Source organism: Rattus norvegicus, chromosome 18 (assembly GCF_021556685.1).
Source record: "Rattus norvegicus strain SHRSP/BbbUtx chromosome 18, alternate assembly SHRSP_T2T, whole genome shotgun sequence".
Taxonomy (NCBI): Eukaryota; Metazoa; Chordata; class Mammalia; order Rodentia; family Muridae; genus Rattus; species Rattus norvegicus.
The window spans coordinates 50,659,835-50,678,408 of NC_141551.1; the positions used below are offsets into that span (position 1 = coordinate 50,659,835).

At 41.6% G+C, this 18,574-nt stretch overlaps 1 long non-coding RNA gene across 1 annotated transcript; it reads left to right on the forward strand.

The window, feature by feature from the left end:
* Nucleotides 1–7,342: 7,342 nt before the first annotated feature.
* On the forward strand, nucleotides 7,343–18,312 carry LOC102546310 (uncharacterized). The gene is made up of 4 exons (XR_015642557.1): nucleotides 7,343–7,393; nucleotides 16,182–16,271; nucleotides 17,138–17,325; nucleotides 17,937–18,312. It is a non-coding gene; the product is annotated as an uncharacterized LOC102546310 (long non-coding RNA).
* Nucleotides 18,313–18,574: the final 262 nt, after the last annotated feature.

The following is an 18,574-nucleotide window of genomic DNA, read 5'->3' on the forward strand; positions in this document are numbered from 1 at the left end:
GATAGTCTCATAAATCCTTTGATGTAGCTAGTGCGTTCACATCATGGTCCTAATAAAACCAGAACACGGGCAGGATTAAAGTACAATTCCAGCATCTTTTGAACTACAGATGCTTCCTGTCTCTCATTATCTTTCTCATATTCATCTGTTGAAGGCTGCAGATTGTTTCTTGGAATCTCTCAAGTTGGGGTTCTGTTGACTGAATTCCCTGATGTCAACTTTGGGAACTAGTAAAACGATCTGGAGACTAGAGTAGATTCAAGTTCATCCTCCTCTTGGCTTCAGTCTCAGACTATGATGACAACTGTTGGCCATTCCTTTTGCTTGATCTCAGGCTATCCCAAAGCCTCCCCACCCCCTTAGTTTTTCCTCCTGTGCTGTTTAGGAGCAGTAACCTACCCTTACATTTTACCAATCATTTCTGAAAGTGTGTTAGAATGGACATGAGTGTTCCCTGAGACGTTCTGATGGAAGAAAACTTAGCCTAGTCAAGGCGAGGCTTCCAGGGGTATGGGTTTAACTCCAATACTGAAAGGCACTTTCTTAACAGTGTAATGGTGTTTTGGAGAGAAGGGGTAGGGAGCAAAAGACATAGAGACGGAGGGAAGAGAGAGAATGTTTCCTAAATGTAATATACCATGGAATTACTCTACTTAGGATGACATCTATCTATATCTGTCTATCTACCTATCTGTCATCTATCATCTGCCTTTCTTTCTTCTTTCTTTCTCTCTTTCTTTCTTTCTTTCTTTCTTTCTTTCTTTCTTTCTTTCTTTCTTTCTTTCTATTTATCTATCATCTACCATCTATTCATCATCTATCAAGAAATCCAAATTGGTTCTTAGAAATATGAAGGGATGCTTTACTAGCAGAATGAAAAAATATTGACTCTTGGTAAATTTCCAGAAAGCCAACAGGCTTATATTTGACAGCATTTTCAATCCCCGTTTTGACATTCCTTTAGCTTGCTCTATTGTTGTTAGCTCTATTCCTTGAGTTAATATTTATTGAATATGCTGTAGGCTCTGTGTTTCAGTGTCAGACATGCCATGCTTTTGATGCAGGGAAGGGGGGCTGTGGGGACTCATCAGTCACACAGACAAATCACAGTGGCCCCGTGTTTCACATACCCTGGTGCTTGATGTAAGATACTGTGGGAGCATGTGGGCAGTTTCATTCTCATTAACCACATTGCTCATAAGTCATTTGGGGTTCTTAGGACTCGAGGCAGTTTCTCTTACCTTTCTTCCCTCTGTGCAGCCTAAAATAGTGCCAGGGACAGTGAGTACCAACATGTCTCTGTGTGTTGAATGATGGTGAATCTAACCTGCATCTCACATGTGCACATCAGATGATCTCTCCTTGAGCCTGAAGACTTTCTGTAGCAGTGTTCTAGAAAGTACACATTCTTGACTTTGTGATCTGGTGCATGTCCAGGTAACTCTCTCATATTACTTTCTTCCTTCGGTTAGTGAAGAGCCCTTGGATGGAAACTCAGTGAATTTTATTGCAGTTTGTGAAGTACCAAGTCTTGGAAGAACAAAATACTGTGTGACCACTTGCCAGAATTTCCTGTGTGATAACCAAACCAGACACCGCCAAACAAGGCCTCTGGCACATGGATTCCTCTGGCAGTATGGGGGTGTACATAGCTTTTGTAAGCAAGGGGACTTCCAGATTGGGAAGAGAATAAAAATTATCTAATCTCATCAGGAAAAATTACTCCCAGCTAAGAGGGTCTTTTCTCCAGCTGTGGTCACATAGGAAGTTCACAAATAGTCTGCTTATTGGCTTCTCTGACTCCTGGTATCTATCTGGGCAATTGGAGTGGGGGTGGGGGTAGAGCTGTTCAGCCCTTGACAGTGTCACAGTTTAAAGTTAGATCAGACCATGTCCCTCTCCTGGTCTAAGAGCCTGAGTGACTTTTGTTCCCAGTATGCAAAGCAATTTGTTATGCCAAATCTTAGAAGCAGGGCAGTGAATTTTACTCTAGATGAAAGGGATTGTCTTAAGTGAGTAGCAAGTAGAAGTAACCTGATCCCCACCTTGCATTAAATAAAGCTTTCTCTTTTGACAAAAACCCAAGGAGTTCTGAATTTGTCTTCATGATTTGCTCCACAAAACAAGTTATTGATATGGTCTAATTTCTGGGAAAAACAAAATTTCCAGGATCCTTTTGTCTCATCCTTTTTAGCCTCCTGATTTATCTCTGGTTACTTTACTTTTTTTCTTCTCTCTCTCTCTCTCCCCTCTCCCTCCCCTCCCCTCCCCCTCTCCCATCCTCTCCCTCCCTCCCCTTCTCTCCCTCCCTCTTCTTGAGACAGTCTTTTTCTGTAGTCAGGCTATCTTGGAGCTAACTCTGTAGACCTGGGTAGCCTTGAACTCCGAGATCCATCTGCTTTTGTCTCCAGAGTATTGGGATTAAATGCATGCACATCACTGCCAGTCAATTCACATGACAATACTTGTCATTTCTTTTGGCCATCTATAGCATGTTGCCAGGAAATATTGTAATGCAGTTTCATAGTAAGCTTGCAAGAAAAGATAAGGGTATGACAAAACCAGTACTCAACACAGGAGGAAAAAAATAGAGATGTCAGTTCCATGTGAGCTCTGCGAATGTCACCTCTAGAGCCAAGAAAAACTCCAGTCTAACTTTTATCTCAGATTTCATCGTCTTTTCCTCAGCATCCTTCACTGTGTTTACTGGTTGAGCTCTATCCAAACATGTGATGCTCACAGTTGGCATGTTAGGGATACTCGAGTATACGTACCTAAGGTAATGAAATAATCACTCAGAAGGACTGACCCAAATAGGCACGGCCCTCCACTGTCTGAGCAGCAGGTGAGAATGTGGGCGTCAAGCCTAGAATGTGTCTCCTCTCAGGCAGATGGACAGGAATCTCTCTGGAGACTGGCCAGGAGGCCAGAAGGTTTCCCACAGGGGCAAGGGACTGCCAGGAGAAAGCCACAGTGATTCTATTTTAGGCTTAAAGTGCATTATAGCCACAGCAGGGGTGTGGAGCCCTGTACTTGGTGCTGACACCTAATCCCACACATGAGCTTCTAATGCAGACAGATGATGTCTTGCTGTGAAGGGTGACTCCAAAGCTTCCTAGTTTCAGCTTTCGGTCAAGCCTCACTATAAACTAGTCAGCAGAGCCTGTGGGATGACAGATGCCTGCGGATCTTTGCTGATGACAGTGGATGGATAATTAATTTGGGCATAAGTCATGCTTGAATTATTCTGCCAGGACATGCTAAGATTTTTCCCCTGACTGATTGTGGTAGAGAGACTGTTAATTTTCTTACCAATGTGCTTCCCCAGTCATAGAACCCTGACTTTGCAGAGGAGGGCCAGGGGACAACTACAACACCAGTTCCTATACTGTTGCCCCATGTTAGGAGTGGCTTTGTAGGTACATGATGGTTGGAAAGGGTTAGTAGAAATAAAGAGTTATGTTCAGGACTTTTATTTTAAAAAGAGAATTGACTTGGCCTCCTTTTCTGCTGTATGGGATTTAGACGTGATGTCTGGATTTTAGAAGCCAACTTGTGACCTTGGCAGAAGAGTGATATCCTGGAATTGGGGTGGAGATGACAGGAAGGAGCTGACGTCATCAAAAATCACAGTGGAGCTTGCTGACAACGCTGGGCAATTGACCGCTACACTTACTTTAATTGTAGGAGAAATACTGTTATCTTACGTAAGGCCCTAGTGTCTGGGTGCTTTGCTATAATGCAGTTGAAACCTCAGCTTCAGTGTTAAGTGGATAAGTACCTGGGGAGGAGAGACTTGACCTACAAATGGGTGAAAATGCAGTTCAAAAATGCTTTTAAATGTACAAAAGAATAAGTAATTTCATGGAGTCTAATAAAATAGTTATTGGGCGATATTTTCCTCTGTGGTTCCCTTAATCCATCTGTTCTACCTGTTGGCCTCGCTACCTAAGTAAGCATCACTATCTACAAAGAGACCAAGGCCAGAGAAATAAAGAGTCATGTTCTTGTCTTCTGAAAGTATGTATGTAACTTATGCAAGCATAGAGATGGCTACTTTTTTATAGAGCATAAAATTTATTACTGTTTTTATTGTCAAAATTTATGCTTTCATAATCTTGGTCTTTCCTTCTTGCCTTTGTACAGTGTCCAAAGATACTTGCGGGCTTCTTTCACAACCTTAAAGCAGACTCCGGGCAATCACCTATAGCATGACCTTTGTGAACAAATCCAGCAGTCAGAACTTCATGAGTCTCCATAGTCAAATTCAAGCAACCATCACTGGGCATAAACACTGTGACTATTGTGTCTTTGTTGACGAATGATCTTGATGTCTTGTCTGACACACTTCCCAACAGCTTGGATGTTTTTCTTCAACCTCTGTTTTTCCCAGAACAATTCCCATTTCAGGAGGAAGAGGGCTTCTCTTCTTCTATTTTGACAAATCAGTTATAGTGTCATAAAGATTCCATTTTGATTATAAAGAAGTACATGGCTTGGAAACTTCTGGACCTCTTTCTATTCTTTTACTGGCATTGTTTGCATTTCCCCACTTATACCTTGTGTGTATGTTTGTGTCAGGAGGATACCAGGTCATCTACAGTGTATGGAGGAAGTCATTGGATTTATTTGTGTTATTTTAAAGATTATCATGTGTGAATTATCTTGCATTTCTTTAAGCTCTCCTGCATACACACCTTGTTTTCCTATACATAAATATTACACATAAAATTTAATTAATAAATTAGGTATATTAGGAGATTAAAAATTATAACAATATATTATAAAATTGGCAGCACCAGTATCTTTGCACTTTTGATTCGGTCTGTACACTATAATATCCCTCTGATAACCAAGACAGTTATCGCGGGCCAGATGGTGGGAAGATTATATGACTTCCATGATAGACTATGGAACATTCACTCTCTGGTTGTGAAAGCGTTGAATAGGACAAGATTTTTCTTATGCTACTCAGAATAAGATTCTGTATAAAACTTATGAATGATTTATTTCTACCATTTTCCTTTTAGAAGTAAGAGTAACCAAAACACAAAGGAAGCAGCACATTTTGTGATCAGGGGAGGAGCAAAGCATACATCGTGTTGTGTTCAGTAGAAACAAACCTCCCTTAAGACCATAAGTAGTGGGGCTGGTGAGATGGCTCAATGGTTAAGAGCACTGACTGCTCTTCCAGAGGTCCTGAGCAACCACATGGTGGTTCACAACCATCTGTAATGGGATCCAATGCTCTCTTTTGGTGCTGGTGTGTCTGACACTATATATATATATAGTGTCATATATATATATATATATATATATATATATATATATATATATATATATATAAAACACTGTAGGGATTGCTTGGGGGAATTCCTTCTTAAGTCTTCCAAGTCTTCTTAAGTCTTCCACCATGTTGTCACTGGGCTTGCTATCCACAGTTCTCTGACTATTTGTATGATTCCCAAATGACCAAAAGGTCTCAATCAACCAAGAAATAGTTTTCTTGAGTTTTAAAAGTTTTGTTTTGCATTTAGAGTGATTGAGCATTCTTATGTTGGGTGGTAGACCTGGGGATGTGCAACACACTGGTGGGGATGATTTTAATTTCCAGGAAAAAGCTATTAGGTAGAAAATGAAGGGAAGAAAGGCAAGAACATCCAGATTTGGCTTCCGGTAATTCTAAACCTTGTTCTACCACTTTCCTTATGACTGGAATATGCTGGAAAACAAAGATGATTTCTGGCATAAACTCTACATAATTAATTTTAAATTGTAACTCAAAGAATACCAGTGAGGCTAGTTCGTGGAATACAAGCCATTCATATGTACGCTAAAAACTAAAAGGGTACATGATGTTTGCTACAAATTCCTAGGTGTCCAAAGTATTCCTTACTGAGAAATAGAATACAGGTCCTCCTTTTACTTTAGAAAAAAAATCTAGGTAAATGAAGAACCCCTGTCTGTCTTTTTCTTCCACTTTGAGAATGATGGTTCTGCTGCCTGTGAAGCCCATGGAGTGCTCACTTCTCAAAGCTTGGTCACTTAGGCATTTTGCAGTAGACTGCAGTCCTTGAATATTTTATCATTCTAAGTATGAAGATAGAAATTCATGTCTTTTTTGGGAAACTTCAAACAACTTCATTTTTACAACCAAGGCCAGCAATTCTACATGGGTCCCATCTTAGTCATTTTAAACCTTCCTAAAGGACAGAAGTTTGACACAGAGGGAGCTGAGACCTCCACTTGGGTGTCCAGGAGCCATCATGCTCAAGACCCTCTTGACTGGCTTAATTTCCAATTTTGTGGCTCTGTAGCAGACTTGCTTAGATGAGCACTAGATACTAGTTGTGGCATGATGGTGTTAAAATCTTAGAATAAATGGTCAGCCTATATCCATCCATCCATGTCTCCAGCTCTACAGGTTAAAATATCTACTGTCTGTTTGGTTTCCCTTCTCCAGAAATAGATGTCAGGCTTTGAACTTAAACTTCAGTCATGAGTAGGCTGAAACACGAAAAATTTCTCCCTGCCCTTTTCACTCACATTCATGTTCTATTGCTTGTAATTCCAGCAGCTGGCCATTCCCGACATCAAAGGGAGGTCAAGTAGCATGTTATTCAGCAAGGTGAACGGACTTGATAATTACTGAGTAAGAAGAACGGAGGAAGGAAAATGCAGAGGGAGGCACCTCCCTCCAGCAGGGCAGTGGAACTCTCTCAGTAGTTCCATGGCTGATCGTCTCTGGAAAATGTTGCCGGCATGACACACGTCGTCATCACCATACATTTTTGTGTTTCCCACTTTGGAAAACAACCATGTCTGGCATATAATTTCTCCCTTTTATTATGACCTGTGAGAAAGTAGCCAAGACTGGCTAGGTTTAATTATCCCCATAAGGTTATTTTGGATGTCAGTGTCTACAATTCATTCACAAATGGGCAGAGGGAAGAAGCATGTTAGCCCAACAGAGCCAAGCTTGGGTGGAGTGGTGAAGCATTCTGACTCCCTTCCTCCATGGCCACAGTGGTGAGAGAGTATGTCCTGTGTGTTTGCTTTATGAGCTCATGGCTTAAGTTTAGAAGGACCGTCAGCTGACTAGATATTTGGGTCTTTAAATAATCTTTAAAAAATGTGACCCCATGCAGTGCTCATGTTCCAGTCAGAGTTAATAAGACAGCAGTGCTATAATTGTCTTGAACTCACCATTTGTTCTTGTTGTTTTCCTTGTGGTACTGTCTTGCCCTTGAGTCGGAATGCTCATGTATTCTGATTCTATGACCTCATCTGAGTGTGGCACTTGGACAAGTGGAATTTGTCCTTTTTATATTTTGCCGTGTTTTTATTTGACACACCCTGGACAGTGGATGTGTTCTGAGTGTCCTACATTTAGGTATGTATAATTATTAGCATAAAATTTAATTACTATTTTATTATAGATACAGATTTTTTAAAAAGATCATAGTATGGGCATAGAATTAAATAACCGTATAACTGAATATTCTTATAAAAACGAGATATTTATAAAATATTAAATTGTATTGTACAATGTCATGTCACTTAATTCAGAATTATCACATTCTATAGAATACATCACAGCTCTTTACAAGCTACCTGTCATCTTAGCAGAAGCATTAGGCCTTAGGTCAGATACAAAAGGTCCTTTTTTGACTCACAGCAATGACAATAGTCATGGTATTAACATTCTCCCAAGTTTCCTAAACCTCAATGAGTTTCTTTGATGCTACAAAGAGAGCAGCTGGTACCTGCAGTCCTCATGGCTGTGTTACAGTGGCGATCCCTGGGTCTTTTATCATGGGAATTTTGTATAGAAAACAGATTAATATTCTCTTTATCCCCATGGGAGGGAGATGGTGTATTTTCTAAATCTTTCCTGTATAAACATTCTTTTAAAATATTTTTAAAAAATTTTATAAGCATTCTTGAAAACCTATTTTGGAAAAACTTTGGAAGATTGCTCCACTTTCAAGATGTCAAAAGCAGTGAGACAGCAGCTCATTCGTGGAGTGGTACAGGCATTGAACTGTTTGCCTCTATTTCTTTGTAATTAAGCTAAACTTAACTTGGTAATTTGACTAAGTGACTGCATTTAAAATATACTTTAAGAGTGGAACAACATTTATTTATTTTTATTATCATTCAGGTCACTGGGTTTGTGCAACGAGCACTTTTTAACCATCGAGCCATCTCATCAGCCCTGAAGTCTATTTCTGATGTTATAAATTTTAGTTCATTTTGCATTCCTCTACTTTTTCTGTGTATTCCTTTAAGGCAAAGCAACATAACTGGTTGTAGTAAATGTCAAACTATACTTACACCAGTCATGTGATAATAATCTTAACATTTTATAGAACTTAATCATTTAAGTAGACCATATGCCTATATATATAAATATATAAATAACATAATACATGTATTATTACTGTATAAAATTAGTTATATATTCTAATATCTATATTATATAAATTAAAACACAGCGAAGCCATGTGTCTGTAAGTCTCCTCAACAGAAGGTCTGGGATTCTGACCTTGGAGTCTCTGGAGGAGGATATTTCCAATTCACACACTATTTCCTCTCTCATATCCCAGTCCTATGGGCTCCATATATCACAAAGGCCTCATATGCTCTCTATGCCTCTTATTCGTTTGGGTTCAGTACTGTGTCTCCTTCCTTTGCTTGTGGTCTATTGTCTTATAGCATGATTACAGCTTTTGTTCAGTCCATGGCTGGTCTATTTTCAAACTGTAGATTCTCATCCACTCAACAGCTGTTCTCCATGTTTGCAGAGCTGATGGGAAACATTAGCTTTGGGAGGTTTCCCCTCACACATTACTATGGTTTGGGTAAATGGCCTCCAAATGCCCAGCTGTAGGACACTTGGTCACTAGCCTGCTTTAGTACTGGGTGGAAGTAGATCCTGTGATAGGTGGAGCCAAGTGGGAGGAAGTTAGGTCAGTGTAAGCATGCCCTCAAAGGCACTATTGGCTATCTCATGTCTTCTCTTCTTTGCTTGCTGGCTATGATGATGTAGATAGGCCTCTGTTCCAGGTTGTCACCATGGTACAACTGCTTAACCACAGGTATAAAAGAAATAGGGCCAAGTATGCATGGACTGAAATCACCACCAGCCAGAATCAAACTCACACCTTCATCCTTCTCAGTGGATACCTCAGGTATTTAGTTACAGCTATGGAAGGCTGACTAAAGCATCCCCCAACCTGCTTCACTTGGGAAATGCTCTACCCCAAACACAGCGTTAAACCTCCTTCCCATCCCTGCAGTCACCAAAGTGGTTCTTCTCTATTTCTGTTCCTGCATCTTTCCTCTGTACTTGAGATCAACATCATGTATTTTTCAAAGAGCTGGCATCAAGATTAAGTGAATTAATTTGTACTCAACAGAAGATATGAATGTGGTAAGAGTGGCAATAAGTAGGACGGAAAGAAAAATTCTCACACCTTATCTCAAAATGTGTCACCTACTTTATGTAAAATGTTTCAGACTCTTAAGAAATGTGGCATGTGTTTTAGAGAAACCAGTACTGCTAGGTTATTAAAACTAGTCTTTAGGGCTTAGAACGTAGCTCTGTAGGCAAAGTCCTTGCCTTGATTCATTTTCTATTTTGTTTTCTTTATTTTTTCACAATCAGGGTGCTATGATGAAGTGAATAAGGCTACACCTCACGTGCCAAATTGAGAAAATGCCTCCAGATAGGTGGTCAAGATAAATCCTATTTCACTGCACTAGTGTGCACATGATCTCTCTCTCTCTCTCTCTCTCTCTCTCTCTCACACACACACACACACACACACACAAATATATATATAATAAACCCCACAATTTTCTGTTACCTCTCTGGCTCGTTGTGACACTGACTGATCTTAAGATGCTTCTCCTTACTGTTACTGAGAAAATGGTTGATGTGTGTGGTGACAGGCCTCCAAGTACTCAGTGGGACAGGTAAAGTTCTTTCTTCTAATTTGTGGGGTTTGGTCAGTTTCTGTTCATTGTAGTTTTTCCTAAGAGCAAACCATCAGTTTTTCTGTGAAGATCTATTTCTAGTATTTGTCTAACAAAATCTCAGCAGTTAAAGATAATTTTATTCCTTCCTTTTTTCATTTCTTTCTTTCTTTTTCTTTTTCTTCCCCCCCCCCCCTTTTTTTTGAGACATGTTTCCTGGCCGTCCTAGATCTTGCTCTGTAGACCAGACTGTCCTGGAAATCAGCAATCTGTCTGCCCCTGTTTTCCAAATGCTGGGATTAAAAAGCATGTGCCACCTCTGTAATTTGCCTTTTACAGTTTCTATTTATTTTCTGAAGATTATGTAACAAATGTAACTGCATTTACCCTTTACGGTGATAGGAATACAAAGGCTTTCCTTGAAAAGATAGCAAAAATCGCAGGACTGACTTACTAAGATAGAAAAAAGCTGGGCTGTGAATACAGCTCAGTGGACAGGAACACTAGATACTCAAAGCAAGAGGACCTGTGTTTGGATCCTCACAATGCATGGAAAAGCCAGGTATTCCTGTAGTATGTGTGGTCCTAGGGTTGGATAGGGGGCACTGGCAGATGTAGGGAACCTCCTGGCCAGACACACTATGCATAAGAGAGAGCCTTAGGTTCATCGAGAGACCCTATCTCATAAACTAAGGTAGACACAGATAGAGGAAATCACCCACTTCCTTCCTGGCCTCTGTACACACCTCTGGCCTCAAGGTGTGTACATAGGTGGGAACACACACACACACACACACACACACACACACACACACACACATATATGACATATGCACATGCACACACACATACATGCACACACACATACATGCACACACACACGCACACACACACACACACACACAGACACTCACTCATTCACACATGAAAGAAACAACCAAACTAAACCAAGCAAACACTAGAGCATTGTAAATGCCAAGGGCATTATACAGTGTAGAGACAGTTGTAGTGACATTCTACAATTTCTTTGAAGATGAAATACAATCTAGTGTCAACTACAAAAATGTGGCTTCAAGCTGGAGTGGCTCACTGTTCCTTTCATAGCTTGGGTCCTGTGAGAATATGAAAGATGATATATCACTTTGGGTCACAAGCAAGAACCAGTGAGGCCAGAAACTCTGACACTAAAAAAAACAGACAAGACTGGTAGTATCGATAGGAAAGGACTTCACTTGTCACCTTGACCTCAAAGGCCATCTGAAGGTGTCTTAGACAAGGGGTGCAGGAAGAGAATGAGTTGCCTCAACAGGGGTTCAGTCTCAGTATGACCCTATTAATCTAAAAGCTCTCTCATGCTCTGCCTGATGCAGCATAGACAGAGGATAGAGGCTCCTCCCACCTCACGCTTGTTATAAAAAGCTCCCCTTCACCACTCGCACCCCTCCCCCAGTATCATCAGAGACTGCCTTTAAGAGCATTTTGATAGATGGCATTTTCTGCGCCGTTCATTGTGGGAGGTGGGGGAGGAGAGTCCATTTGCTGCACGGGCAGCTTTTGTTGCAGTAACAAGACTCCTCCACCCCCTTCAAACCTGACACCGCTAGACAGAATACACACACTGGCTTGTTACCACTCGCCTTCTGTGGCCTGTGGGATTCCTTCCCTCAGCTGGGTTTCTCTAATCTTTGCTTCTCTCCAAGGCAGAAGCAGGGCAGTGGCAAAGAAGCAAGCCTGCGCTGTCTCTGAAACACAGGGGACTTGTGTCCGCACTCCCAGGTAGGCACACTGTTGGCAGTAAAAGGTGTCACTTCAGGAGATCCTTACTTTCCAAAGCCCCGCCCTCTTGACCCCTCAAAGGAGTTTAGTTATAGCAGAGGTGCCCAAATGACTGACCTCGACAAACATGACTCCCCACAAAAGCAAATCTAGAGTGGGTTCTCATGATGGAAACACCAGTGGTTTGCCTCCCCCCAATCCCTAACCCCACCCTGCCAGAAGGGTTTATAAAACACACAGTTATGTTCAAATGCTGTGGAAAAATTTTTTGCTTTTTTTAAGTTCAGCTTCTTTTTTTCCTCACTCACCAGGGGATTTCAGGGTAATGGAATGTGAGTTTTTTGTGACTATTCTTGTGATCTAATCATGTTATCATCATCATGATCATCATCATGGTTTTTCTTGTTTTTGTTTTTGTTTCTTATTTTTTTTTAAAAAGAAAGGCCAAGTTCAGTTTGTTTACTAACTTCAGGCATAAATTTTTCTAGTACATTTTAAAGCAAGTTAACACCCTTCAACCCATCGAGAGGGCTCATTTTGATCACCATCTTCCTGTAATACACATGTACACCTTCATGATACCTGGATATATTGTGCCAGGATTTTGTGAAAAGAGCCATGGAAAGAAAAATACAGGTAAACTCCCAAAACATAGCTCCCTGTGCTTTTCAAGGCTCAAAGACATAACAGTCACTCCCTGACTGAAGGGGTGGCTGTCACGTTGAGCATGTACCCTTTCAGTTGCTGAGAGAAAATGAAGCTTTCTACTGGCCTATTTGGTGACCTCTTGCCTTGTGCATGGAATCAAGTGAATTTTCCCCAAGGTAAGCATGGAGTTTCTCTCTCTGCTCAGTTGCCGCATACTGTGAGCAATTCACCCAGGGAAGATTTGTGCGATCCTCGGGCCCATCTTGGACAGCTTGGCTCTGAGAAAATGACAGGAAAACTCACTGAGCACTACCAGCCAAATCATGGGATTGCTGTCCGCTCCGAATTTTCTTCTTTTCCTTCCAAGAAGAGATTGATATTCACAGTGGGACACTTGCTAGAGGTAGCGAGACACTTCTAGAACAGTAAGTTGGAGAGCAAATGGTTTCCTGCCCTATATTTTAAGAATATTCTCTTTTGGCAGTCTATAATCTCTTAAAAATGATCTTGCTTTTAGATAGCTATAGATATGTCATTGAGTGCTATGGATATGAATGTGGGGCTGATAGATTGAGATTCCCAGGATGGATTGCAGGGTTTCAAGACCATAAATCCCTTGTCAAATCCTCAGCATGATAGAAGCTCTTTGGTAGATAACATAAACTCATTAATCACCACGCTCTTAAACTAAGTACCACAGAAGGAATTCTAAATGTCCCATGTTCCAACACCACCTCCCCTCCCCCTTTAAAAATGCCCTTCTTTATTAATTCATGCTGTTTGAGATAGCTTAAGTTACCTCCATGAAAAGAGACTGTGTACCAAAGGAAAGAAAGGACTGGAATCTGGAGGGGGGACGGGGAAGGGAGGCAAAAAGATTAAATTCTGTCTCCGATCCAAAAGAGATCACGTGTTAGCCTCCCTGTCCCCATTCTCTGCCCAGAGAATGTTGGCAGGCTTCCAGTTTGTTAAAACAACAACCCACAGCTGATCTAACCTCCGAATACACAAATGCAAAGACGGAATTATTTACCCAAACGGAACTGTTCACTGAAGAATAAAAGCAAGAATGCATTTTAGGAGTGGTTGCTTCTGACCACTGCATAAAAGTAATCTTGTTCAAGGGGTAAAATAAAAAAAAGAGCGGTCACCTTACTGAGACTCAGACAGCTTAGGCAAGGTGGCTGAAAAAGCCCCCCCCCCCATCCCGACCCTCTACTCCCGCTTATACTCAACACAGGTCTGCTTTTCTGTTTAAAGGTTTTCCTACAGCATACCAGAAACAGCTTTCTCTCAGGAATGTCCTCCTAACCCCTGAAACAAAATAATGTTTCACGGTGTTGGTTTCAGGCTGGGCTTTCTGCTTACATTTGCCATTCAGAGAGAAGCCTCTAAGATTCAACTTCCTTGGCACATGAAACCAACGAATTGAAGTTTCTCTGTTCGCACATTCGTTGCCAATACGTGGGTGTTTATAAAAAGAAAATCCTGCATGCCCAGACTCATAATGGGGAATGAGGTGTGTTTTTTTGTCACATAAAATCATATCATTGAAATAAGTTGCCCCTCTCCGCGCAAGGTTAAAAGTTCTGTTGAGTATCCAAAGGGAAGCAACAATTGTCAGACTCAGACTTCTCACCAGGAGCCCTGTCTGAAGCCACAGAGCCAGCCTTCCGGGGGAGTTTGCTAAGAGGGCTTTGTTACCACATAGCATTTTGTAAATCCAAATCTTTGATAAGGACACAGCGCAGTGAATGGTGTCTGTGACTGAATAGTTGTTGAACCTTTAAGATAGGATTCGGCTCACCCTGGTGAGAACAAAGTACAATAACATTAAACACCAGATGGGATTTCAAAGCCCATCAGATACGCATTAACAAAGGATAGGCAAAGCTGTGTTTCTCAAAGGAAAAAAAGGCAGAGAGGGAAGAAAGAAGGAAGGAATGAAAGACAGACAGACGGGAAGAAGTAAAAAAGGAGAGGAAGGAAGAAGGAAAGAAAGAAAGAAAGAGAGAGAGAGAGAGAGAGAAAGAAAGAAAGGAAGGAAGGAAGGAAGGAAGGAAGGAAGGAAGAAAGGAAGGAAGAAAGAAAACCACATTAAGATAAATGGGTTGATTTGGCTTTGTCTTGCCTGACTGTTATAGGAAAGCCATCTGAATGGGTCAAATTACAACCTAGCCTCCAGATCAAAGGATCACCACTGCCGTGGTAGGTCAAGCTGATCTGAACTGTGTCAGCCAGATCAGCTTGAAATCCTAAACTGCAGGCCCAGAAAACATGTCTCTCTCAACCGAGACCTGACTGGACCAATTAACCAAAGTATTTGCCTTTTTGCCTCAGAGGAAATCTGAGATGGTTTCATTGACCAGGCTAGTGTGCTGGAATTAACACCACACACACACACACACACACACACACACACACACACACACACACACACGCACACGCACACGCACACACACACGCACACGCACACATGCGCACGCATGCGCACGCACACACGCACACACGCACACGCACACACACGCACACGCACGCACACACACAGAGTGAATTCCTGTAGTATATAGGCTCATGAGTTTAAAATGGAACTATCCACGGAAAACATCACCGAATAGCTGTTTGATGAAAGGAGGGTCTGGAATGCAGGTTGAGCGTGTTATAAACACCCAGAGTTTAGATGATGGAAATCTGGGTGTATATGCTTTTAACTCATGGATGGTGTCCTAGCAGAAGAAATGGATGATAAATGGTATGTAACCGTTTGGCACACTGGGTTGTGGTTTCAACACACTATTTAAGGATGCTTGTGCTGTTTGCTGCCTTCTTCTTCTTCTTCTCCTTCTTCTCCTCCTCCTCCTCCTCCTCCTCCTCCTCCTCCTCCTCCTCCTTCTTCTTCTTCTTCTTCTTCTTCTTCTTCTTCTTCTCTTCTTCTTCGAATGAGATTTAAAATGTTAATCTGTGAACCTAGAGTGAAACAAACTGCCCTCCTTAATATGGATGGGTGTGGACAGGGCTCTTCTAAAGAGGTAAAAGCTTTTATAAACAGAAAGCCTCCCCTGAGAAAGAAAGGATATTCTCAGAAGATTGCTTCTGGACTGGAGTGTCCACTCTTGTGAGTGAGCTTTCCTTTCACCCTTTCAGAGTTTGGATTTGTTACGCTCCATGATGGTTGGAGACAGCCAATCTCTCCTCTCTCTCTCTCTCTCTCTCTCTCTCTCTCTCTCTCTCTCTCTCTCTCTCTCTGTGTGTGTCACACACACACACACACACACAGACACACACTGACTATACTAAATGCCACAGAATCATTCACTTTAAAATACTTCGTTTATGATGTGTTACTTCATTTTTGTTTTTTGTTTTTTGTTTTTTTTTAAATCTGATGGCCTGAGACTGTACAATGTCCAAAGCATACAGCAGGCATGGACCATTCCATCCTGTATCTAGAGGTGAGTGTTGGTATATACAGCCTGTAGTAAATCCACACACGTAGACTCAAGCGAACAAGACAAAGGAGAGGTCTCTCCACCACTCTATGAGAAACCTTGTTTCCATGTGATTTCTTGAGGATTCCTCTAAAGTACTGCCATGGCTCAAACAGCTCTGAGGCACAGAGTTGCTCCCTATCAATGCCTGCTGTGTGCTCTCCCTTTGACATTGTTTATCCTGTTCAGAGGTGATCAGCTTTCCGTGCTGACCACTCCCTTCATTCATGAACATTCTTTCATCCCTTGACTGACCGATGCATTTGGCTTCCCTGTGTGCCCATTTAGAACGCAAGAGGCGCCTGCTTTTATGTGAGATGGCAGCAGGCAGTGCAAGCATTGATGGTTTGTCTGTGGGAGCCGATGGCCTAGTTTGAGGTGAATAATCAGCTTTTATTTCGTGCTATATCTCTGCTAAGTTGTAAACATTTGCTACCTGTTTGTTTTTTTTTTTTTTTTCTCTTCCCAGAGTTAACTTGTAGTGAAAAGGTACTTTAGGAAAGCTGCAAGTGACAGAACCCCTGGAGGGACACATTACATAGTCACAATTCAAATAATGAAGAAGAACAACACTCTAGAGTACAGACCACGGGGTTCTCTCACAGGGCATAGCAGCAAACCAGGCAATCTCCATAAGACTGGTTTCCAGACTGAGATCAGCTTTGAAATTCTGTCAGGTGAGGGAGAAGCTGGGCAAGGGGAAGAATTAATGAGAGGCTGCAGGCCACACAAACTGCCACACTGTTCTCCTGAGCACTAGACCGAGAAGCCACTGATTTTTGCCTCCAGGATTAGACTTTTATAACTTAAAACAAGCCCCTCTAACAAATCAGCATCAGGCAACATGTCAACACTTCGTTGGCTTCAGTAGAATTAGTTTTTTAAATGCTCTTTTCTGAAGCAATTTTTTTTTTGTAGTTGAAAATGCATTACAAGGAACACTTACTATGGCTACAGTGAGGGGATCCAGTATCTGGCTTGTAGGGTTTTAATCAGCACACCTGCACACCAAACACAAACGACATCGCACGACACCACCCCATCCCTATCACCACTTCAGTATCCCTGTCAATAAACCTAGGGTCTTAAGGTTATTCTGCTCAGTATTTGCTGTAAATAATAGCCTGGACTTTTAATTGTTTCCACCCAACATGAACATGGCTAATAGTGTGCAGGGATGCTTGGGTAGATTGTGATGGAATTGCTTTCTATAACTCAGGCTCTTCTTATACCCTATGCCAAAGGAAACGTGGGATCATTCTGCTAGCCGACTGGAAACATACCAGGGCTGGAACAAAGTCAAGCAGCCTCAAGTGTACACTGCACGCCAGACTTGAACACAGCTAGACACAGCCGGAGTTGCTGAAAAGTCAATGCTACCCACTTCTAACTTGTTCTGTGGGTCATCGTCCTGGTACCACGAACCATAAATGTGAGCTGCGCCAAAGTCTGCCCAGTGAGAAACCCCATTTCCTCTGTATACTTTTCCCATCAATCCTAGCTTTCTGCGTACTTATGGGTTTGTTTGCTGCTTGCTTCTCCCCCACCAATTCTCCTATTAAGGAAATAAAGAACAGAGTCTAGTGCTCTGATAAGAGGAGATTATGGGTCCTAATATAAAAAGGCATTAAACCGCATTTGACCTGTTTCACCTCTCTGGACATGACCAGAATCCAGGTGCAATTAGTGCCATTAGTATCACTAGTGTTTGCAAAGGGAGAGTGAGCTGTGAAGGGAGATGGAGCTCCTGTGAATGCATGCGAATGTGTCCTCTTCAACCAGCAAGCAGGAAATAGAGACAAATGGCCTTGCTGCCACTTCCTTCTAAGAGACTTTTTGCTTTTGAGTCTGGAGGATGTAGAGGGTGCAATGCTAATTGTGAGCATTGGTTTGGGGCCATGTGTGCCTGGGGTGAGATGCTAGCCATGTTGCTACTGCTAACTAACTACACTTAAGCTGATGATGTAAATCCTCCCTATCCCAATTTACTGATGTATAAAATAAGCATAGAGTCCAAATTTTCCATCTTTATAAATGTTACAGGCAACAGTGCCAACCGCTCAGAAGAGGAGATAAAAATTGCTGGCGGACGTGACTATTCTGGTGATGATTCCAATGGAAGACACACTAAGTGACCAACATTGAGGACCAAGTAGGTAGGTAGGATGTGAGGTCAGAATTTGGTTCCTGTTGGAGCAGATTTCAGAGATCTGTGGGGAAAGCAGACAAGCATGCATGAGATCTCTGTCAAAAGCATCCAGTGCAGTGTCTCCTAGTAGCCACCCTTGAAAGGAAAGGTCAGTGTGAACATGTTCAATCTCAGAGACCCCTGTAGTAGAAAAGAGGAGGGAGCCAAAACCTCTTCTGCCTTCTGTGTGTCTAAACAAACAAATAAAAATAAAATACTTTTTAAAACAAACCGTCTTTATAAATTAAAGTTTAACAAATGAAAGAAATTAATTCAGTGTCCATTTTCTGCCTTCTATTTAATGTTCACTGTTATCTATTTGGGCTAAAGAATTCGGTAGATAAGTAATGATGGTCCTTTTGTCCTGCTTCCACACCTCAGGAAAAGAGATGTCTTTCGATTACTCAATATATTTCACGGGGTTGAATCTATCTTTTGTTATCTTATCACTTAATTTTGTCTTTATACGTGAGATCCATTTGACTTCCCTAAT